General features: G+C 36.2%; 1 protein-coding gene across 2 annotated transcripts in view; it reads right to left on the bottom strand.

The window, feature by feature from the left end:
- The window catches only part of RAB27B (RAB27B, member RAS oncogene family), a 174,592-nt gene extending 150,559 nt beyond the window's left edge, over window positions 1-24,033 (bottom strand). The window contains exons 1-2 of one of the 2 annotated variants that reach the window (XM_034943759.3): window positions 23,912-24,033; window positions 23,702-23,780 (exon numbers count right to left, since the gene is read on the bottom strand). The gene's annotated coding sequence lies outside the window, so the exon portion shown is untranslated. The remainder of the gene's footprint in view (window positions 1-23,701; window positions 23,781-23,911) is intronic. The other variant, XM_063597324.1, reaches the window with a different exon arrangement.
- Window positions 24,034-25,657: the final 1,624 nt, after the last annotated feature.

The raw sequence follows: 25,657 nt of genomic DNA, 5'->3' as shown, positions 1-25,657 counted from the left end.
GAACTAAGCCATTGCCAGGAGGTAGGTCACTTTTTACTTAAAGAAAGCTTAGAGGCCAGGTACAGTGGTTCACCCCTGTAATCTCAGCACTTTGGGAGATGGAGGTGGGTGGACTGCTTGAGCCCAGAGTTCAAGACCAGCCTGGGCAGCATGGCGAGACCCTCTCTCTACAAAAAATACAAACAAACAAAAAATTAGCTGGGCATGGTGGTGCATGCCTGTAGTCCCAGCCACTTGGGAGGCTGGGGTGGGAGGATGGCTTGAGCCCAAGAGTCAGAGGTTGTAGTGAGCTGAGATTGTACCACTGCACTCCAACCTGTGCAACACAGCGAGGCCCTGTCTCAAAAAAAGAAGAAAAAAAGAGCTTAGAGTTCTTGGTTCAGCAGCACAGTACATAAGATTGGAATGATTCTTAGTAGCTTCTCATGGCCACTATATTTCTTAAAAGCCAGATGCACAACAGTGAACTTAGTATACTAACTTTTGTGTGACAAAAGGGAGGAAATAATATATATTCATCTTTGACTGTATTGGCAAATGGAAACACTGAATAGGTGATAAACCTCTTTAGCTTTAAGGAACAGGGCTGTGGGTGACATGGTGGGATGGGCAGAGGAATGTAGGTGAGTGTTCTAATGTTGTCCTTTTGTAGTTTTCAAGTTTTGATTTACTAATTCAAAATTTAAAGGGTCTCATAGGAAGATATGGTCTTAGTAACATTTAACTGTATTTTACCTTATCTTTGAAAATTATTGTGATACCACTTGCCTCTTAGGTTTTGTATGCTAGGGACACTATTTAGTATCCATGACTTCTAGAATAAGTGCTTTTTATGAAAGTAGGTTATTAGATTATCATCATGACCAAAAACCTAGGTAGAGTTTATTGAAAATAAAGACCAAGTTTTAGTCTTGTCATATGTTTTCATCAATTTCTCAGCCTCCTTTCTTCTGTTAATAAAAATGCACTAGCAGTAAAATCTCATTTCATTCTTTATATTATCTATCTATCTATCTATCTATCATCTATCTATCTATCTATCGTCTGTCTATGTCTATCTATCACTTAGTGAGAGCCTGCTATATACTGGCTTATATATCCCAAGCTATACATTTTACAAATGAAGGAAGCTGTGGCTCAGAACTTTTAAGAGACTTGCCAAAGTTGCTGATCCAGCATGTATACCTAGATCTAACTAATTAGAAAGCTCTCACTGTGCCAACAGGACCACTTTAGCCACTCCTGGGTCATGATTCTACTTGAGAGAAAGTGACATGTTGACTGGAGACATTCCACTGTCAAGCTGTGGAAACTCAGGCAGGTATCCTATAAATAAAACATTGGAAAGAAGGTCCTCATTTCCTTTCTTGTTCTAATATCCAGATGAGTTACGTTAGATTGCTCTCTTTAATAAAAATAGGTTCTGGAAATTTGTGTTGGAAAAAATGGTCTGAATACTAAAATGTTTATTCAACGTAAGGATAGCAAGAATGACTTATCATTTCCTTCATATCCCTGAGGCTCTATAACTCTTTCTATTTAGACATCTAACGGGTTAGGAGGACAATGTCTGAGAATTGTTTCATTATCTGGGGATGAGCTAATAGAAAGTATAAGAAACAATCATTCTTATAGGAAGATCCTTAACATTACTGCCTTATCCAGAATCAATCAAGTAACAGAATTTTAATAATTGTAGCCATGAGATGAATTCTTCCTCCATGAACTTGTTACCAGACCATGAACAAACCATAAAAGACAATAATTGGTAAGTGGGACTATATCAAATTAAGCTGTTATGAAAATAAAGAGGCAAGCTGCAAAATGAGAGAAGAACATATTTGCAATACATATATCTTACAAACAATTTGTATCCAGAATATATAGATAACTCTTACACATCTACATGGGCAAATGATTTGAGTAGACATTTCTCAAAAGAAAATATATGAATGTCTAATAAGCTCACATAAAGAAGCTCAATACCATTAGGACTTCAAAGAAATGCAAATTAATCACAATGAGATACCACTACATACCCACTAGAAGCGTTAAACTTAAAAATATTAAGAATACGAAATGCTGATGGGAATGTGGAGAAACTATTTGTACTGGAGAAAGTAAAATGCAACAATCACTTTGGAATAAAATTTGGCAGCTTCTTACAAAGCTAAATGTACATTTAGCATGTGGCTCAGCCATTCCACTCTTAGGTATTCACCAAGAGAAATAAAAATGTGCCACACAAAGATTTGAAGATCAAAGGTCATAGCAACTTTATTCATAGCAGCAAAAAAAAAAAAAAAAAAAAAAGAAAGAAAGAATTTAAGTGTACATCAACAGGAGAATGGATTTTAAAAAGGTCGTATTTCTTTCTTTTTTTTTTTTTTTTTGAGACGGAGTTTCGCTCTTGTTGCCCAGGCTGGAGTGCAATGGCACGATCTCAGCTCACTGTAACCTCCGCCTACCAGGTTCGAGCAATTCTTATGCCTCAGCATCCCAAGTAGATGGGATTACAGGCACCCACCACCAGGCCTGGCTAACTTTTTGTATTTTTAGTAGGGATGGGGTTTCACCATGTTGGCCAGGCTGGTCTGAAACTCCTGACCTCAGGTGATCCACCCGCTTCAGCCTCCCAAAGTGCTGGGATTACAGGCATGAGCCACCACACCTGGCCAAAAGGTAGTATTTCTATATGGTGGAATACTATTGAGTACTAATAAATTAAAATGAAACAACACACAGCAAAACTCAAAAACATGACATGGAGTGAAAGCAGACATACACAAAAGCATACATATTGTATGATGCATTTATATGTAATTCCACAGAAGGCAAATCAACTTGCAGTGACAAATAGCATATTAAAGGCAGCCCAAGGCTAGGGTTGACTGCAAAGAAGCATCAGGGAAATTTGGGGGGTGATAATATTCTCTATCTTGAAGACACCCATAGTTACACAGAGATATACATTTTTCAAGACTCATTGAGTTGTACAATTAAAATAAATGAGGCTTATTTTAGGTAAAGTATATTATAACAAAATTGTTTCACGAAAAACATTCAAGTAAGTTTTGTTCCACAACTAGCAAAAGGTGCAGATTAAATTAAAAAACAGATGAATGTGGTTATGTTCTAAAAAGGGATTTAAGGTACAGGTATGTTATGGAAAAATCTGATTGCAATGTCTGGGATATGATAGGTGTATTAGTCCATTTTCACACTGCTGTAAAGAACTTCCCTGGGACTGGGTAATTTATAAAGAAAGGGGTTTAATTGACTCACAGTTCTGCATGGGTGGGGAAGCCTCAGGAAACTTACAATCATGGTGGAAGGGGAATCAGGCATGTTTTACATGGCAGCAAGTGAGAGAGACAGCAAGAGAGGAAACCGCCACTTAAAAAACCATCAGATCTCACGAGAACTGATTCACTATCACGAGAACAGCATGGGAGAAACCACCCCCATGATCCAGTCACCTCCCACCAGATCCCTCCCTCAATACATGGGGATTACAATTTGAGATGAGATTTGGGTGGGGACACGGAGCCCAACCATATCAATGGGTGATCAACAAATATTCATTTCCTCCTCTTTTCCAGTTATTCTTATGTGGAAAATGTAAGCAATGTATTCAAAGGCAGTCAGCTATAAAATAAATAATGAGAAATATATGCAGAAAGACAAGATTATGACTCAGTGGTTAGTCATCTAAGAACAATCAGAGGAGTCTAGTATAATACGTAGGCTCTTCTCTCTTACAAAGCTGTGATTTCTCTTTACCTTCCGAAGTCTGGCATCTCTCTTTTTTTATTGTACCCATTCAGCAGGTAGCATATATTTTCTACATTGACCATTACATTTTTAAGCACACATTTTTCTTGTTCAACTTTGTCACAAGTTTCTAGAAGGCAAGAAGTATGTCTGACACCTCTTTTTATGGCTGATTTGAACCTAGTTGGTGTTTGATAAAAGTTGAACATATTATAAATGATTATATTGATATTCTTATGTTTGAAAAATCTTGCCTCTTCAATATTATTTAGTCAAATAATTTAGATATGATCACATCCATTTGAATTGAAAAATTCATTTATTTAAGAGAACAAGTCATTTAAAGATTTCTCCTTTCTCCTATGTTCACATTCATTTTTTTCACTTGTTTATTCTTTCAATAAACATGTATTGAGCATCTCTCTTTGCCAGGAACTGCAGTAAGTGCTGGAAATACAAAGATTATTTTGTGCTCACATTCGAGAAAGATGCCAAACCCAGCAACACGTATTTCTAACAGAGTTGGATAAATATATCCTAAGAGATATGTGGAAAGGAAGAGAGATGATGCCAAGATGTACCAGATAAACTTCAAAATTAAATTTTGATCAATCTACTCATTAGCTAATATAAAACTCTGCAATCAAATTTAATGTTATTTAGGTATCTTAATGTAGATGGCCTATAACTGAAACTATAAATAAAGGTTGAGTTACTTTTGGCAATAAAATTGTGGTTGTTATTCTAGACAAAGGGAGTAGCCTCTTTCTCTTCTTGATGCCTAAAGTCAATAAGCCCATCCAAGACTTAACTCTTAACCCATCCAGGGAAGAAGCCTTGTGTGCATAAGACAACCCAGAGAGTCAACAGTGAATGGGTAAACTATGATATGGTTCGAAACTGACCTTTGTGGAAAGTCCATGACTATGTAAGTAGTTTTTTTTCCACAGAGAGAATCATTTTGAGCAATTGTGAATGAGAAGCATGTCATTTGGAGGTGGTTTACTTATGCAGTCTTCTGTTGCAATTTGATGTATGAAGATAATCTGCACCAATTTGTTCTCTTTCTTTTTGCCACAAAAGGAAATAACATTTAAAAACTGTTCTTTCGAGTCCCTAAGACTTCCCATTCCTCATTATTACATCCCATGGGTGAGTGTACATTTCTCTTTGGCAAAACATAGCTTATTTGTTCAAACTTTGCCATTACATACGACACTCCAGCAGTGTCCCATCCAATGAAAAACTCAAACGCTTATGCTATCTCTTTTGTCAGGGCTTTTCTACATGATATCTCCTTCCTGAAATTCCTCACTCAATTCCCTCCAAAACCCCCCTTAGCCTAGAAAATCCCTACTTATCCTCTGGTCTTATCGAAATATCACTTTCTTGGAGATGACTTTCTTGACTGCATCCTCCACACACACACCCAGAGACTAAAGAAGGCTTCCCTTTGTACTTCTTCATACAATTTATTAATTAGTTATTCATTTTCTATCTTCCTTATCAGTCTGCACCCTCCAGATGGGAAGACCCTGTTTCTATCTTGTTCATGTAATAGGCACCTAATAGCTATTAATAGCCTTTTTTTTTTTTACTAAATGAAGAAATTTACAACAATAATGAAATTCAGAGAAATAAGACTTTCATTTTGCTAATGAGAAAACCATGGTAAAGTAGTTCTTTATTATAAAGTTAACTATCTCCATTTTAATAACATCCAATTAGATAATGTTGTATTTCCTTACTGCACTATTGGGTGCTATTATAAAACTAGGTTCTATTGAATATGAAAGTTACTTTTGCAGCAATATTTTGCAGCAATTCTGTTTCATCATAATCGAACATAGAAAAATAAAATTCTACATGAAGCAAAAGGAAGCACAAATTTTCTTAGATACTGCGGTTGCCTTACCTCACATCTTCCCATTTTGACCCTACTCAGTTTTACCAGACCATTCACAAATATCCCAACTTGCATGGTTTTGTAGAGGTTAACTGAATCAACCCCTATGAAACCAAGTAAACCAAGTAATACATACTATATTTTGGTAATATTATACATTTTTTAAAGTGTGTGTTGTTCTAAAGCCACTTCTTTAAAATGTGACACTACCAAAAAATATTATGTATCATTTGGTTTACTCATAAAATTATCCAGTTTGGCATGGTCCTGATATATGAAAAGTCCTTTCATGCAACAGGCATTTACTACCTAATTTTACTTTTAAATGGTTATAAATTCTATCACAAAAGTGTCAGCTGGGAGTGGTGACTCACACCTCTAATCCCAGCACCTTGGGAGGCCAAGGCGGTTGGATCACCTGAGGTCAAGAGTTCAAGACCAGCCTGGCCAACATGGCGAAACCCTTTGTCTACTAAAAATATTAAAAAATAAAAAATTAACTGGGTATGGTGGCAGATGCCTGTAATCCCAGCTACTCAGGAGGCTGCAGCAGCAGAATTGCTTGAACCCAGGAGGCGGAGGTTGCAGTGAGCTGAGATGTACTCCAGCCTGGGCAACAGAGTGAAACTCCATCTCAAAAAAAAAGCGTCAGAAAAATTATCTGAAATAAGGCAAAAATGTGGTCAGCATGTTCCAGTAATATCATATAAGGGCCATGGTCACCCATGCATCGTCTAGATAGGCACAGCTCTGTCCCAGATAAATTTCTGTGATGTACAGTGTGGTAGTCTCAGAAAGTGTAGTTACTGAGCACAAGAAAAGTGGCGAGTGTGACTGAAGAACTGCTTTTTACATTATATTTCATTTTAATTAATTTAAATTTACATTCAAGTAGCCACGTTTCAATAGCTAGTGGCTACCTTACTGGACAGCACAGCACAGGTATGCACTTAGTTTGTCTCATTTTTTGTTATTAATGAAAGGTTCTAGTCTTTGTAAAATTACTTGTTAATTGGTAGAGTTTTGTCTGTTAGATATGCAAATAATTTTTGCCTGGCAGAACAAGTAATGCCGAAGATTTATGGTAGATATTGGCCAGTTTTATAATGTGACTCAGTAATTTTGTTTTAACAAATCTTTGTTAAATTGTCTAGATACACATAATTTCTCACATTTTCCCAAACCAATCATAAATCTAGTTTTTATTAATTAATGTGTTATACAAAATTATTCACATATGTACATTTATGTTTGTCTGAGATTCATAATTTCAAAATTATATTTCAGCTTTGGATCCCCTAAAATTCACCCACAGAATTGTTTCTCAGGTTTCATAGAGGGCACTTGAGAAATTTGTTCTTTTATCTTATAAAACGAGAGATGCTAGAAATACTTAGGTTTGTTTGGTGGCTTCATATTTACTAATTTGTTCAATACCATTCCAAGAGATTTGTGGAAAGAATAATAAAATCAAAAGAGATGCCCAGGCTTCCTTAGGCTACTTATATAACTAAAATAGTCATATAAATATATCAGAAATTATGTGCTTTTTAAAAAGGCTTTGGAGATTCTTCAGTGCCTTCCATAATCTAATCTTACCTTCAGAGAAAACATTGATCAAGTCATTATGAGAACCTATGGGAGGATTTTACTGTCCTTTGTCCTTATATTATTGGTTATTGTAATAAATTAACCACAGCCAATCAGTCTCATCATCAAATAGATCTCTGCTTCTTGGTGCTTGCCTGAAGTCTCTGCTCTAAGTTATAGGCTAGAATTGGTGTCTGGCACAAAAGACAGTTCCAGAGTCTCATAGAAGAGACAGTATCAAGTACTCTGCAAAGAACAGGCTCTTAGGGATAGGTTTCCAAATTCTCATGGCTTAGACAACTCTCCGACTCTACAGTGGAGTGAGTCATCATCTCCTAGGCTCCTTTCAGTCCACTAGCAGACGTATTACACGCAGGCAGACCGCTGACCTCAGATCCAGGGCAAGAAGAAAAATTAATCACCAGGACTAAATGAGCTCATGAGGAAAATTTAATTGTGATTATTTGTCTGGAATATGGCTGACATTGTTTTAATTTTCTACTTTTAGTAAGTATATAGGGAACCACTATCTTTCTTCTTAAGCTATCTTTAACCCTTTCCTTAGTAGATTATGCTTTTGTAAACTTAAATGTTCTAAATGATACCTAAGTGTCACTGACTCACTCAAAATTTGGAACCAAATATTTTTAGACTCTTCTTACTTTCCAAGGTAATAAGTTATTTGCATAGGATTGATAAGAATCTCTGCCTATTTTTACCAGAACTTAACCGCCTAAATCACTGTAGCAACCAAATCTACACTTGGAGTGTCATATTTGAGAGGGATTCATATTTAATCAAGTATGGCAGCAACTCACCATTAAGGAACATATGTGAGTTGATGCAGGACCTGCTTCTAGAGTCCTAGGACAGGGAATAGGAAAGAAGTAAACTTCTGGAAGGCCAAGGAGCTTAGCAAATTTGGGGGGGGTGGTGCTCTAGAACAGAAGATTTCACCTAAATTTATAGGTACTACAGGAAAAATCTAGTGGACGGAATGTTTTGGGGTTGGTTTCCTAGCCTTAGAAAAGAAGAACAAGAGAGATCAAGAGTCTAACCCAAGTTCCTTCTGAAAATTTCTAGACAGAAGTGAATTTTGTGGCCTCAGTAGTTGCTCAATATTGTAGAGTTCTACACTGGCAGAGCAAACTTAATAAGAACTGTATGATTAATTAATGTTATGGATGCACCCCTGGAAATAATCAGATAAAACCTGGACTCTAAGAAGACTTCATTTACAGCTGGGTATGGTGGCTCATGCCTGTAATCCCAGTGCTTTGAGAGGCAGAGGCAGGAGGATCACTTGAGCTGAGGAGTTTGAGACCAGCCTATGCAACATAGCAAGACCTCATCTCTAAAAAAGATTTTTAAAAATTAGCCAGGCATGGTGGTGTGCACCTATAGTCCCAGCTACTTGGGAAGCTGAGGCAGAAGGATTGCTTGAGCCCAGGAGTTTGAGGTTACAGTGAGCTATGATCATGCCACCACACTCCAGCCTGGGTAACAGAGCAAAACCCCATCTCTAAAAAAATAAAAAATAAAAAGACTTCATTTACAAAACAGGTGATGAGTTGAATTTGACATATAGACCTAGTTGGTTGATCTAATCTAAAGCATGAAAATAAGGTAAAAGATGAGCAGAAAGTTGTTTCAATAACATATGGGGGAAAAGGCCACTTAGGATTGTCTAAGGGAAGGGATTTAGTTTGTATCAAGGTTACTATTGATTAAAAGTCCCAGATTTGGTGAAGTTGCTTGTTAACCTATAGAGGTTGGTCCTGTAGAAATATAAATAACTTTTGTCTGGTGGAACAGAAAACCTCAATACCTTTTATTTTTAACTCAGCAATCTTATCCTAATATTTGTTTTTAAAATTGATGATTAATATCTAATTTCTTAAATGCTCTCTGAACTAGTCATTATATCTTACTGATATTCTTTATTAACTAATAAGCTAAAGAAATTCTTTTACACATGTTGATTATATATTTCCTGAGAGTTATTATTTTTTCTTTTAAAATTATATTTTAACAAAACTATATTATGGTACAATAATACCTGGTTAAGAATCATAAGCCATGGCTTCTGTTTCCAGTAATGATGTGTTGTGACACCGGACTCTGCACCTGACCACTTAGAATCTCAGGCTTGTTATTTCTAAACTGGGGATGTTGGCCAAGATTTCAAATGTCTCTTTCAAACATCACTTTATATATTCCAAAACTGTAAAGTTTGAATATATTAACAGAGGCAGAATATTATTGAAAGAAATAAACTTGAACATTCTGAAAAGAACTCAGACCTGGAATACACCAAATCTTTTCATTGTGATATCAACTATCATGATCCATTCTAAATGAAAAAGTACCATTTAAATAACTTTGCCAGGAGCAATTGCTCTTTTATTGAGCCATTTGTTCTTTAGATAGATAACTTTTGATATGCACATAGAATGAGACAAGATGTATATCTTTCCTAGAGTTTTCTTCTTGCCAAGACATAAAAAATGGTCATTCTTTATCAGAGAGCTTACACAATACTCAGTATGTCTTCCCAACTTTTTTACACTGACAGCAAAGTTGCTAAAGATCTGAAATAAAATTTTGATCTAGTTTGAATTTAGACAAATGGGAAATTTTAAACAACTAAAACTTATCACGGACAGAAATTGAAGCAGTCTGTTAAAGGTCATACAAATTTCTATGTCCTAAGATTCTGTTAAAATAGCCTATAAAATAATTTTTTAACATTGTGAGTAAAAGATGTTAATTGTATGACATTGATCTTTGTCATTTGTTAAGACTTGCTTTGTGTTGGAACCTAGTACATTTTTGTAAATGTTTAGGCCTAAAAAGAATGTGTATGTATACTTAAAAAAGAATAACTTTCTTTTTTTGTTGTTGTTATTTTTTGAGATGGAATTTCACTCTTGTTGCCTCTCGGGTTCAAGCAATTCTCCTGCCTCAGCCTTCTGAGTAGCTGGGATTACAGGCATGCGCCACCACACCCGGCTAATTTTGTATTTTTAGTAGACATAGGGTTTCTTCACATTGGTCAGGCTGGTCTCCAACTCCCAACCTCAGGTGATCCGCCCGCCTCAGCCTCCCAAAGTGCTGGGATTACAGGCATGAGCCACCACACCTGGCGGATTGGGTGAAGATTTCATATGCATCCATTGGATTGAGATTTAAATTGTGTTGTTCAAACTTCCTATATCATTATGAATTTTTGCCCAGTTTCTGAAAGAACTTTGGTCAAATCTCTCACTATGATTGTGGATTTGCCCATTTTTTTGTTGCTCTATATATTCTGTTAATACATTTTAGGCTACATCTTTAGGTACTTACAGGTTCAGCATATATTGAACTAATGAATTACAACTTTTACAATTATTTCACAGTCCCTTGAAATCCTAAATTTTTTCTGCTTTAAAATTTATTTCCCTACTATGATTATTGCTATTCCAGCCTTCATTTCATATCTGCTTGTTAGACATTTGTGTATTATACCTATCCCTTATTTAGTGATATGAATTTATTCCTAAAATCCTTATTGCCAAATTAAATAATTTCAAATGAAAAAATACATATGACTATTACTTCAGTAGCAAAAATGACAATGTGTTTTATCCCAATCCAAGATTCTCAAAAGCTCTCACAGATAGAAAAACAGTAACAATGTAAACAAAGTCATGTAGTGTGTTAGTACGTTCTTGCATTACTATAAAGGAATATCTGAGACTGGGTAATTTATAAAGAAAAGTGGTTTATTTTGACTCATGGTTGTGTAGGATGTAGAGGAAGCCTGGTGCTGGCATCTGCTTCTGGTGAGGCCTCAGGAAGCTTTTACTCATGGCAGAAGGTGAAGTGGAGCCAGCACATTACATGGAAAGAGAGGGAGCGAGAGAGTGAGGAGGAGGAGTCAGGCTCCATCAACACTAGCTCCCATGTGAACTCATAACCACGGGAGGGCACCAAGCCATTCATGAGGCATCAACCCCCGTGACCCAAACACCTCCACCGGGCCCCACCTCCAACACTGGAGGTCACATTTCAACATGAGATTTGGAGGGGACACACATCCAAACCATATCATATAGGTAATTAAAAAATAAAAAAGAAGTAAATGCAGCACGCTAATAACTATAGCATGATGACAGTTTATTGTACTTGTCAAGTGAGGAGGATTTGATGACGGGAGGGCATTGGCGGAGAACTGTGCATTTGTCGGAAGGCGCAGTCCATGTCAGCACCTGTTTTACAACTTTTCGGAACTTATGGTTAATTTTTCATTCCAAATACACTTGAACATAGTTATAAGTCCAGATAACGTCTTCAGGGCAAAATAAAAACTAAACACAAGAGCACTTCCTAAATCTATGGAAACAGTGATGTACATGACAGACTAAAACGTCATAAAAGATACAACCTCTTCACTCTGTTTGGGTTTACCCAAACACAATGTACAATTAGAATTATGAATATATAAATTTGTTTTTTGAGATATTTTCTGACCAGAAAATTTTATATTAAGTAAACTGGTGAGCATGACTTTACCTAAAAAAAACCCCAAATTATCACTTCTTATTGCATCTTTCCTTAGCAAATTATACCAAATGGAGAAAAAGAGTCTTCAGTAAATTAGAACTCTTCGAGAGTCATTTAAGGCAAACGGCATTAACTGAACAATCACTAATGTGAGGCTGGTCTTAACTTTCAACATTTTTTTTTTGTCCTTTTGTGTTAAGGGTATCTCTTATAAGAAGCACATAAGTGGATTATTTTTTTAAATCTAAAGTTGATTAGATTAATTCACTTATAGTATCATGTTCTCTGATGGTGGATTTATTTTGTGCTTTCCATTTACTAAGTTTTTGTTGTTGTTTTGCTTGTTTTTACTATTATATTTGCCTGCTTTCTATGGGTTAATCAGGCTTTAAAAATTCCCTCTTATTCCTTTTCAAAAACTTTATAACACACTTGTCTTAACAAAGTCTGAAGCTAATGAACAGAATTAACCTTTTCTCAAGCAATACAAGATACTTTAGAATGCTATAAATCAAACGATTGCCTCCATTTTCCATCCACCTTGCTTTTAAACTCATTCAAATTTTATCTTGTCATTGGTGTTCCACAACCTAACTCTAATATATTGAGGATGTAGGCTCCTTTCTAGATATCCTTCTTGGGGTTAAGTGTGCTTAGTATCTTCCTTCCGGCCTTTTTCAGGAAAGCTCTTGGTCATTAACCCTTAGAATATCACTCCTCTCCTTTTCTCCCTAGTCTCTTATCTCGAAATTCTTACTAGGTAAATATTTAAACTTAATCATTCTAGGCTCCTTGTATTTATGCCTCCCTTTTAATTTTCCCTAATCTTGTTAGAGTGATATTTTGTATTCCAAATAGCACTAATAAATAGAAACTTTACATATAAATAAGTCCCCGTAGACTGTCTCCTTGATGTTACAGTTTTCACAGGTAACTACGTCAGCCTGTGACAAAGTCCATCAGGCAATGTTATGCTTTTTGTTTTTAATAGTTTTATATGTTATAACGAATATAAGAGGTGAAAAATAGCCCATGTTGTTTACTCAGATATTTAAGATTTCGACTAATTTTTAAACAAAAATTCCTGAATTTGTAGGCAGGTTTCCTTTGGTGGTGTTTTTTTGTTTGTTTGTTTTTGTTTTTGTTTTTGTTTTTTTGAGACAGAGTCTTACTCTGTCTTCCAGGCTGGAGTACAGTGGTGTGATCTTGGTTCACAGCAACCTCTGTCCCCCTGGTTAAAGCAATTCTCCTGCCTAAGACTCTCAAGTAGCTGGGATTACAGGTGTGCACCACCAGGCCTGGCTAACTTCTTGTATTTTTGATAGAGACAGGATTTTGCCATGTTGGCCAGGCTGGTCTCAAACCCCTGACCTCAAGTGCTCAGTCTGCCTCTGCCTCCCAAAGTGCTGGGATTACAGGCATGAGCCACCACAGCCAGCTGGTTTCCCCTTTTAACCATTTCCCTTCCACTCAAAGAACTTCCTTTACTATTTCCTTTAAGTAGACCTACTAGTGATGAATTTGTTTAGTTTTCACTTGATAATTTTCTCAGTTTGCTCTATTTCTGAGAGATTTAATTTTGCTAGGTAGAGGATTCTGGACTGACAGTTACCATGGGCTCCACCCCTCAGGGTCTGAGATTGTCTTTCTAGCTGAGGGGGGCAAGAGTAAAAGATAACAAAAACTTCACCCCACTGAGGCTGCCATCCCCAATGCCACCCCCATGAGAGGGAGGGGAGGGCTGCTAGTTCTCTGCTGACACTTGGATGGAGATGGCCAAGAGTCTAAAGGCTTTTCTGTAGCCTCCCCACCCCTACCCTACTCCCATCTTCTGGCCAGAGGAAGTGAATTTTTCTGGAGCTTTTTTGGTGTGTTACTATTCAAAGCTCTGCAGCTTAGACTGATCTGGAGCCTGTTGGTATATACAAAATATAAATTAAAACCCCAGGAAATGCACTGCTCAGTCTCCCCTCTATTTCTGGCTTTTGTGTAAGTCCCCTTATTCTTATCCACTTTTCAGAGCCCTTGCAGAGACCTTCAAACCTGCCGTATTTTATGCAGAGTTTTTAGTTGTAGTCAGGGAGCTGTAGCGTGGAGTGTGATTATCTCATCCGGCTAGCTGTTAAGGTGATTTTAATATTCCACATATGAAACAATAAAACACTATATAAAATAATGGAGCACCAGCATTTTAAACGGTGGCATAATAATGTATATTTTCTCACTGATGCTGAAACGAAACATATAACTATAAACAGTTTTATCCAAAGGTGTGCTGTTGCTAAATGCTGTGGATTTTTCCTGACTATATTAAAAGGAAAAAATAATTTATAGTAATGCATGTGATTATATCTAAAAGGCAAATCAAAATTTGTTTAAAACAATATACAAATATCTTTATTTAGTATTAAGAACTCACCCACAAATATTTGGTTTTTTGTCTAACAAATCCTTTACACAAAACTTGTTTTAATGCATACACTTTTGCTATCTGCCTCTGAGGCACCCCACTACCAGAACTGAAGCTCTTGAAAAGTAAGAGAATGGACCTTAATTGCCTGCCCTTATTCATCCACTAAGGAAATCCCAAATCATATTTATGAAGTTGAATTTGAAATCAAAGTTAGCTTTCCAAAATTTTCTGTGTCTTAGACTTACATTTTGCTTTTCATTTTATATATACACCTGACTCTCTACTGTTCTGTGTCAATTTGTATTTAACACATTCAGATTTAAACTATATATATATAAATTCTGGGCTGGGCACAGTGGTTCACACCTGTAATCCCAGCACTTTGGAAGGCCGAGGCAGGCGGATCACGTGAGGTCAGGAGTTCGAGACCAGCCTGGCCAACATGATGAAATTCTGTCTCTACTAAAAATACAAAAATTAGTCAGGCATAGCGGCACATGCCTGTAATCCCAGCTATAGGCTGAGGTAGAATGCTTAAACCCGGGAGGCGGAGGTTGCAGTGAGCTGAGATTGTGCCATTGCACTCCAGCCTGGACAACAGGAGCAAAACTCTGTCTCAAAACAAACAAACAAAAATAGAAACTCTTTCTTTAAAAAAATAAAATCTTATTTTGATATGACAATGAAGACAACAGGTCAACATGGATTTTTAGTTATTATTTATTCTGCTGTATCCTTGCCAACATGCAAAACCCATTAGCAGTCTAGAGATTGTTTATGAAATAGATATATTTCAAAACTGGCATAATGGTTGAAAAGGTAGAGTTGCCCTTACAGAATAAATGAAATGACTGTAAAATTAATGACACAATTTGAAGGTAGAAGTGTTTATACAAAGAAAATCATATAAATCATAATATGTTTTACAAGGACCTAAAACAATGTTTCCTCAAGTATTATTACTGTAGAATTAAACCTATGTGCCCTTCAAAATATGGGTTAAATGGCCTTTTTGTGTGTTTACTTTTAATCATGTGTGAAATTAGAAATCCACTTCCTAACAGGGCTTTTTTTGTGAAACAATTTGAAATCAACTCTGCTGAATGTTAGCAAACAGGAAGAACAGTGATGGAGTCTGTGTGATAGATGTTATAACTCAGGTTAGTTTAAAAGGCAGGCTGTGGGGAAAATCTTACTGCTAAACATCATGAATTTTTGGAAACCTGAAAACAAGCAAAAATGATGTCATACTTCAGTGTGAGATGTATTCAAAATTCTCTTCGGCCAACCACTTTTTCTTAATGTTGTGGTCATCAGTTTAATGGCAGTATCACCTAGATAACTTAAACTGGAATACTAAATATACTTTGCAACCCTCAGATTTATGATACTTGAGTTTTTATTTAAAATACAATAGGCTATTGAGTAACTTGGGGGAAAGAGTAGGTCTAGAGTCTTTCTTACTTGAATTATTATTCAACTTAACATTAAAAAGTAGATTTCTAGTATATTGGACCTTGCTTATAAAAATACAGTCTGTTTCATGTAAAGTGAAATGTTTTAAATTAGTTCCACTCTAACTTTCAGGACATCTGCAGGTCTCATAGATGAGCTGTCATGAAGTATCAATATATTGAAGCTATCTTCTTTCACTTTATTACGCAGCTGGTTCACCAATGATTTCCATAACAAGTTAGATTCCAAAGAGTTCTTTACATTTTCTATAAGCTAGTGTTTATGAACACATTGCATAGACTATGACATGATTTTGCTGTGTCCCCACCCAAATCTCATCTTGAATTGTAATTCCCATAATCCCCACATGTCGTGACAGAGACCAGGTGGAGATAATTTAATCATGGGGGTGGTTTCCCTCATCCTATTCTCGTGATAGTGAGTTAGTTCTCACGATATCTGATAGTTTTATAAGGGGCTTTCCCCTTCACTAGGCTCATTCTTTCTCCTGCCACCGTGTGAAGAGGTGCCCTCTGCCATGACTGCAAGTTTCCTGAGGCCTCCCCTGCCATGCCGAACTGTGAGGCAATTAAACCTCTTTCCTTTATAAATTACCCAGTCTTGGGCGGTCCTTTATAGCATAATGAGAATGCACTAATACAGGCAACAAACATTACCTTTTAAAGAACTTACACAACTCCTATAAAGTAATCCAGTATTAAGTTTTTACATGGAATTTCAAGGAGGTAAGTAAGGTACATTGAAGTCACGTAGTTCAGTCACTGTTTGGAAACTTGAATCCTTAGTAAACTCACCCTGAAATGGTTCTCACTCAAAGGTTAATCACTGCCAGAGACAGAAGGAAGAAAAAAAAGAACTAACGTTTACAGGATACCTATTGTTTTCAGGGCTTTACATATATTATCTCATTTAATCTTTCTGGTAACCTTGAAAGGCACTCTTTCCATTTTTCTTTTAAAGTATAGATCACAGAGATAAGTCATAAGTGGCACCCTTTAGAGGTGCCCTCAGATCTATCTGATTCCTCAAACCATATTCTTCCCTCTGCACCACATTGCCATGAAACACACCTCTCTGCCACAGGAGTCACCATCCCTAATGAGGTCCACTGAGCTCTCACTGAGATTCCACTATTGGTCTAGAAAAGTTCTCTTACTGCGCCCTAAAGTACAAGTCTCATTCCTCTTTCATGTAATAGCATTCAAATTGTTAACAACAGATCATAAGTAAGAATCAAGTTTACTCTTAACCATTCTGTTCACCAAACAAAATACCCTCTGTTCATCCTTTGAAAAAGTTTGAAACTTCTCCATCCTCTTAAAAACCTCCTTGATATGGTTTTTAATGAATCTAGAGCCCTCCTAATGTGAGAAGCCCAGAACTGGAAACAGAATCACTGAGTAATACAGTAGTACAGTAGGTTTTTGTTTGTTTGTTTGTTTTTGTTTTTGATACCTCTCTTACCCAGGCTAGAATGCAGCGGTGTGATCTCGGCTCACTGCAACCTTCATCTCCCAGGTTCAAGCAATTCTCCCACCTCAGGAGCACACCACCACACCTGGTTAGTTTTTGTATTTTTATTAGGGACGGGGTTTCACCATGTTGGCCAGGCTGGTCTCGAACTCCTGATCTCAAGTTATCCCCCTGCCTAAGCCTCCCAAAGTGCTGGGATTACAGGCATGAGCCACGGCACCCAGCCAGTAATACGGTATTATTGGGCTGTCACCTCCCATGTTCTAGATACCTTGTTCCCTTTAGTGTAGCCTAAGCATGCATTAACTTTTCTAGTAGCCACATCGCATTGTCCACTCACATTGAGTTTACTGAGAATTCAAACTACTAAGTAATTTTCTATATATGCTGTTGCTAAGTCATGTCTTTCTTGACCTGGTTGAATTTTTGGATGCTTCTAAAATTTTTAAAATTTTTCCTGCTTCATTAGTATTTTGTGAGACTCAGCCAGTTTTACCTTTATTTTGACATCCAACTTTTGATGTAAATAAAAATTCCCCACATTTACACACATGATACTCCTCACCACTAAAATCACATTTGAAAAACCAAATATGAATTTATAAAAGTATGTTCCCTAAAGAGCACACATTTTGGCCACTATGCCATGGTTCTGGCACCATCCAACAGTTGGATTATAGTCTCGTCTTTGCAAATCAATATTTACATGAAAAAATATATTTATATTTCATGACCTGTTGCCCTTATTGCTTTATGACATTTACTGGTAGATTAATTCGTAGTGACACTGGAAGGAATCATAGTTGTCATAATTAAAACAAAGTTGTAAATAATTTGGTATTTTAAATAAGTACTCAATTGACTGAATTAAAATGTGGGAGAGAAAGAATTATGCAAGCTGCTAGATGCATACCTTGAAGATTGTCTTTAAATGTTGATGTGTTACTAGGGATTTTATCTATCTGTTTATCTATCTACCTACGTATCATCTATCTATCTATCTATCTATCTATATCTATCTAATTCTCTAGCTATCTATTGTTTCTCTCAGAATTATACAATCTTAATAAAATTTTTTATTATTTACAGTCAATATTACTACTTATATTCAGGATTATACTATATGTGGGATTAGTAGACCTCCTGAACTCACTTATTCCTTCCAGATTTCTAATGTTGTATTTGCAATAAACATAAGTTCCAGAATTGTTCCAAGCATAATAGTTGAATAATAGATAAATTTTTGAAGAAAATGACAAAATAACTACCTGATACTGTTGATTATCATAAAACCCAATCCCAATACATAGCAATAAAGAATAGGCCTCAAGTAGATCAAGTTACATCTCCAATAACACGCCGGTGGGGCACCTCAGAGCTGCAGGTAGATTTTAAACAGTAGCAGCACAAGGTCTCATAAACTTGAGTTTTACTCCTGGCCTAACTCTCTCCCACTGCTTATTTTATCCCCAGCAAGAGCCTTTGCTCTTTCCTCGTTCTGAACAAGGACACATTTTAGCCTGAACATGTCAATTTGTCTGTGGCTGCCACTCAGGGGAATTCCATTTTCTTTTACAAGATTGGAAAGTTGTCTCAATCAAGTCCAAACCCATCACAGACATTTTCCCCCAACCATGCCTCTTTTCTATGCCAGACTTTTCCATTTAAAAAAAAATTTAGTTTAGTTTTCTGTTTTGACTTTTGTTTGATAAAGTAGCTTCAAATACAGCTAGCTGATAGACTCCAGGAGGAAGGTTTTCCTTTGAAATAACTGGGGAAAAATATTGTTGAATCATTTTGATCCTATGCATAACTGTAGTGTCAAGAACAATAGAAGGAAAATACTTAAAATCACACCATAGCAATTTTCTACTTAAAAAAATGTATAGCAGTTGCTTGGGGGAATACATGTGCATGTTTGTGTACAGGTATGTATTTCATGGCTGCACGCCTATGAGATGACAAAACCCCAAGCATCTTTAGATGTGAATTCTCCAAGTATCAATGAACTACCTTCTTTATCCATAAATTTATCAAAGAAATACTGATCTTTATCAATTGCCTCTTCTACTTGAGCCTGAAAGCTGTGCTGTGCACTATGAAATGCCATGTGCATCGCACTCAACTTCTCAAGAAGTGGGATGTGATGGGCTGAGCCCAGTAAGCACAGTCCTTCCAGAGGCTATGTCTAACCTCCGTGGATGTAGTCATCTCACTCCAGCATTGCCTGAGAGGAGCAGCACCATAATCAACACCCATCAACCAGTGTGTTGGTGGTTTCTGGGGAAATAAGCAAAATTAATAACATCTGCATCTAACAAAGATCCTAGCTGAGGCTTGCTCTTTAGAAGATTCGGAAACAATTCTTTCTTTTTCTGTTGTCTGTGGAAGTGCCAGTCTTTTCTCCCTCAACTCTGTGACAGAATTCACCCAAAAAATTTAAAGAAAGCGGTACAGGAGTGGTAAAACAATCAAATACTTGTTTGTTGGATGAAGTATTTGAAGAAGTTAGTTCATAAAGTCGTAGCACTTCGTAAGTCATCATGGAAATTAAATTCTTCCATAGTGTCATAGAAAGTCAACATATATCATCTCATTTTTCCTCTTGTCAAAATTCTATAACGTTTTATGAAACGGGCTCCAAGGGTAAATTTCTCAAGATTTCAAAGTTTCAGAATGACACAGAATGGATTTAAACTGCAGCAGGTTTACTTCTAAATCCACACACTTGCTGTTGTAGCACCGTGCCTCTCATTATCTGGCTAACTTTTTCACCTGGATCCCTGATGATACATCACTTTTTCAGGAAGTCTTCCAAACAACCCTAACTGAAAATGCCACAAAGCCATTCCTTATCACAGTATCCTCTTTTAATTTTCCAGTTAGCACTTATCAGATATATTCTGGTTTATTTAATTGACAATAAATTATAGTAATAATAACAACATAATTTTAGTAACAATGCATTTGGTTAATAATATTTAATTGCTTGCTTTTCGCCTCTATTCCTTCACAAAATGATGGAAACTGTGCAAGGGGGGACATAACTTGTTTACTGCTCCAACTCCCATACTTGCAATACAGCAAGAGATCATTAATACATATTAATGAAAAATAATTCAAAGACATTCATTGCTGTGTCCAAAAAATGTTACACTGATTCCAGCCTGCAAACTCCAACATTCACTATTATGTGAAAGAGCGAATCTTATTTGCAATTTAAACATCTGTGAAATCATGATTAATATTTATCAACAAGTTTCCTTAGCGTTAACTTCCTCCCTATCAACTAATATATTTAAGGGAAAAGGAGTGAAAGTATATTAATCGTCTCCCATGTTCACATCAGTTATAGTTGTGTCAACCAGGAGGGACAAGTTAAAGCAATGTTTTGGATAAACTTGCATATCAACAAATGCATGAACACATTGCGTATGTGTCTTTTACACTCAAAAACTGAATCTCATATATTTAAAAGCTTTCTGCTATATCTATAAACTTATTTCTTTATAAGTAATATCCAGTTCTGGAAACAACAAAACCTTTGCTCTGGAGAAACACTTCTTCCAAAACTATATGATGGATAATAACTTTCCCTTTGGCCAACCTCCAACAAAATACATAATTTGTGCCTCCCAGTTCACACAACTATAACTGACGTGGAGATGACACATCACTTACATACTCTCATTTTCTTTCCTTTAAGTCTTTTATTTAAGGGGAAATCATAATGGGAAAATCTCAAGTTACATGTAATTCCTATTTATTGTGGCATGTGTATGTGGCCAACAGATTCTTAAAAACTCATATTAGAATTGGAATTATCTTTCATGACAAATAAAAAAGGACCGTTTGTTACTCTTCCACATTTCTTTTTCTCATCCATTCAGTAAACACTGTCTCCCACAGGTCTACCATTGGTCCCTGGATGACTTATTGCATTTTTCTGTGGTTTCTACTAGGAGATATATTTTCTTACTTATACAGATGCTCAGAAAAAAAAATTTGAAAAAGCAAACTGCAATACTAGAATAATTTTGCTGATACTTCTTCCTTTATGTTAGCTTCTTCTGGATGGCTTAGTACTGTAAATGCTATATTTTTTCTATGTAGAAATAATGTAAAATCTGTCTTTTAGAAATGTCTAAGTATTCTATTCATGAAAGAATTTCTGTTAGGGAATATTGTCTGTCTTTTGGATGGAAAAGTACTGCTGTTGGTGAAATCGGTGGAATGAGATTTACTATTTATTGGAACTCTTTGCTAAAAATATGCATGTTAAAATCCATCTGTTAGAAATGTCAACCTTAACACTACCAAGTAAATCTGTATAATATTGATATCTACCTGAATCTCTTGGGCTGCAAGACTTTTCAAGGCCTTGGGATATACTCAGGCATCAAACTCATTGACAAAGTAGTGATTGTCTAACGACAATCACTACTTTCACATTCTAACAAATTCAGTTTAGCCTTTATATTTTATTTCTTAGCTTAAGTCCCATTTGTTTGCTAGTAATTCTGAACTTCTGCTAAGCACTGTGCCAACTGTCTTCATTTGATTAGGTCAAGCCAGTGGACTTAATTTTAGGACTTAAATTCAGGAAGAAAGTTCAAAGTTCATGTCCTGAAAAGTGTGTCTGTCAAATTCTGAATAAAAACATACATCTTGGGACTTTTTCCCCTATCATCATTGAATTCAATGAATCTTTATACTTAACATAAAATGAAGTTATTTAAAAGTATCAACAAGACATGTGTAATGATGAGTCTGACATGAAACTGAAGTTTAAGGCTGCAAATCATTATATGATGGGTAGGAATTTTCAAAACTAAGTTTTAATTTGAAGAATTGAGTCATCTTTACAGACTTGGAATATAGGAAGCATTTTAAAAAGAGAAAGGAGAAAACTTTAATAACACAAAGTTTATGAAGATATGTAATATACCCAAACTTGAAAATAAATTGTAGGTGCACCAATGCAAAAATAGGTTTAAAAAATTACTTTTGCCCAGAAACTAATGAAAGTTTACTACCACCCCCAATCTAATTTCCCTAACTTCCTTCAGAAGCAAATCACTATTTAGAAAAAATGACTTTCTCCGCCTAAGAAATGTTATATAGCAATATAAATATGTTTTTGATATATTTATTTTCATTTGCTACAGATACTGCAAATTAATAATTACAATCATTAGTAATTTTAGTTACATTTAAAAAGTATAGGTAGCATACCTATATAGTAAATATTATATCAGAATATTCAAAATATTTAAAAAACAGTAAAGTAAAACTTAGTCTCTTTCTCCCTCATATCCTCTGCCCCTCTTTTGTTTACCAAATAAAGAGTGTTAAGGGAACTATAGATACATTTTCAAAACTTTGATACCTAAACATTTTGAAATCACATTTAGGATATTTCAATATATCAAATACAAGAAACTTAAACGTATACTTTTTTGAACCATTAGAAGTATTTTAAAAATTATTTAACAAATGTTTTTCATTAAAGTCACGCTTTTAATGTTGATGCCTTGCATTGTGTCTTAGTTAAATATTTTCTTTCCTGAAATAAATTTTGTTGGTACTGTTCATCTTACAATGAATTTTATCTTACATGTTTATCTTACCATGAATTGACCACTAGCAGAACTCAATATTTTGTTCATTTATGAATACACTTGCCTATTACATTTTGGCATAATGTATACAAATTTAAACTAATTACTGTGGTCAAAACCACATCTAACAGTTTGGGAAGGCTTTAAAGTTTTAAAAGAGCCTTGAATGCATAAAATTGGCACCAAGGCTCTTAAAAAGCACCTTCAATTGATTTGTAAAATACTCAAAAAGAATTTTCCATCTCCCCCATAAAATCATAATCATTTGGGTTTTCTAATAGTAAACTACTCTCTTATCAGGCAAAATCAAAATTATTTTTGAACAGGAAAAAAGAATCTTAGATTAGCATTGTTTTTTAATGTTTCTGTGTGCCATCTACTAGCTGTGGTATTGAGTCAGGAAAAAGTATATGGTATATGGTTAAGAAAAAGCAAACTAGATTTCTCTTCAGTGGCTTTACACTGTGGGGCACCAAATGACTTAATAGCTTTCTGGCAGTCTGCATCTATGATAGGAGTATTTGCAGAAATAAAGAAAGCATAAAAAGACTCCTACACTGCACTATGGCAATGATTAGAAAGGACAGTCTTTGAGCTTTGAAAACAGAAAGCAGAATCCACGCACGCAGTCTGCAGCCCTGAGCAAAATCTCTTTCCCATCCAAACTCAGTTGCAAACCCAGCTTCTCTTGCAAACCCACAGGCTGGAAGAGGAAACCACAGCCACTCCAAAGGAGAGTTTCAGGCCCATCATTAGCGGTTTCTGTCACCATCTAGTTGCATTTCCTTTATGAATGAAATATGCAGATGGCATCTCACATTGGCTCTTTCAACGAAGAAGAGGAAGGTCAAGAGACACGACTAATACAGCCAACACATTAGAGATCTGTGACCAACGTACTCACACCTCCAAACGCCTCCAGATTGCAGCCTCTGGAAATATCTAGCCCATTTCTTTATGGCACTGTTGCTTCGATCAGCTGTGGAAATTAACATAAAATAATATAGTAACCCAATAGGTGCTGGACAGCATTTCAGAGCATCATATTAAGGGAACACTAAAGGCACGTGACAGTATTTAAAGCCTGAGTGATAAATAGCAAGTAAATACCTTCTAATCGAACAGAAGGGGGAAGGATGCTGAGCCGATACTGATGCTGCCTGCTCTCTTCCTGTGTAACAGCAAAGGCGGCTCAGTCCCTCTGACAGGCTGTGAAGCGTGGCTGCCTATCGGCTCCTGGGCGGTCCTAGTGCCTGCGCCAGGTTAGCACACAGGGTAGCTCCAAAGAGCCTCCCTGTTTCTGGTGATTCTTCTAATGATTATCACCAAAGATTTTCAGGGATGTCAGTCAGATAAACATCAGGGCAGTGGGGTTTGGGTTTGGGAAAAATGATCAGTAAATAGAGTTTGCTACTGTCAATCAGACACTGCTGTTGAAACCAAAAAGGATTATAGATGATCTTGTCTGTTAAATAAATGATGCTCATGAAAATGTTGAAGCCAGAGGGCTGTTAAAAAGAAAACTAATTTGATAATATCCTATATCTACTAAAATCCATTTGTTTTGTTTTCTTTTTTCCATGTTTAATGTGTAAGGAAAAAAATTAAGAAGTAGGAGGTTTTCAAAAGTCTGATATATTTACATAACTATTTGCAAAAAGTGTTTGCTAAAAGCCTAAAAAGTCCATTAGTAGCTTATGCTGTTCAAACATTTAAAATGAAATAAATGCAAAAACAAACAAAATGGCGACCTCCAGAAACTTATTCTATAAAAGAGACAAAACGTTCAAGTGTCACTTCATGTTAACGCCACTCTTCATCTTTCTCTATTCATTTCCCCCACCTTTTCCCCATCATGACATTTATATTTTTTAATTTAGTTATTGTTGAACTCCCCTGCAATGTAGTATCTGTGAAGGAATCTGTTCTACTGACTTTTTTTTTTTTTTTTTTGAGACAGGGTCTCCCTCTTGTCACTCAGGCTGGTGTGCAGTGGTGCCATCTCGGCTCACTGCAATCTCCTTCTCCCAGGTCAAGCAATTCTCCAACCTCAGCCTCCAGAGTAGCTGGGACCAATGGTGTGCCAGCATGCTTGGCTAATTATTTGTATTTTGGGTAGAGATGGGGTTTCACCATATTGCTAGGCTGGTCTCGAACTCCTGAGCTAAAGCAATCCACCTGCCTTGGCCTCCAAAGTGCTGGGGTTACAGGCATGAGTCACTATGCCCAGCCTCTATTGACTTTGATAAAGTAACCCCTGGAAGATTACCCAGCATGCAACAGGCCCTCAGTAAATATTTGTGAAAAGATAAATGAGGCAGTAAGCTGAGAAATTACACTATAGAATACGGGTACAGAAGTTAATCTTGTAAGTGATTAAATTCAATTTAGCATACTTCTCTGCACAACTACTTTTAATAAGGGACTGTGCTAAGTATATGTTTGCCTCTAAGGAGCTTATAATTTTTTATTTTTTATTTTTTTGAGTCAGAGTCTCGCTCTATTGCCGAGGATGGGTTGCAGTGGTGCAATCTCAACTTACTGCAGCCTCCTGCCTCTCAGGCTCAAGCAATTCTTGTGTGCACACCATGCCCAGCTAATATTTGTACTTTTAGTAGAGACAGAGTTTCACCATGTTGGTCAGGCTGGTATTGAACTCCTGAGCTGAAGTGATCTGCCCACCTTGGCCTCCCAAAGTGCTGGGATTACAGGTGTGAGCCACTGTGCCCAGCCAGGAGCTTATAATTTAAATATAGAGAAAAATATTAGTGTATGTGTATAATCAAATAATTACATGTACATAAAATACTTGCCATAAAAGAATGGACAATGTAAGTCAGAATATGCTATATTTGC

The sequence above is a fragment of the Pan paniscus genome, chromosome 17 (genome assembly GCF_029289425.2).
Source record: "Pan paniscus chromosome 17, NHGRI_mPanPan1-v2.0_pri, whole genome shotgun sequence".
Lineage (NCBI taxonomy): Eukaryota > Metazoa > Chordata > Mammalia > Primates > Hominidae > Pan > Pan paniscus.
This window is presented reverse-complemented; position numbering and strand designations above follow the sequence as displayed.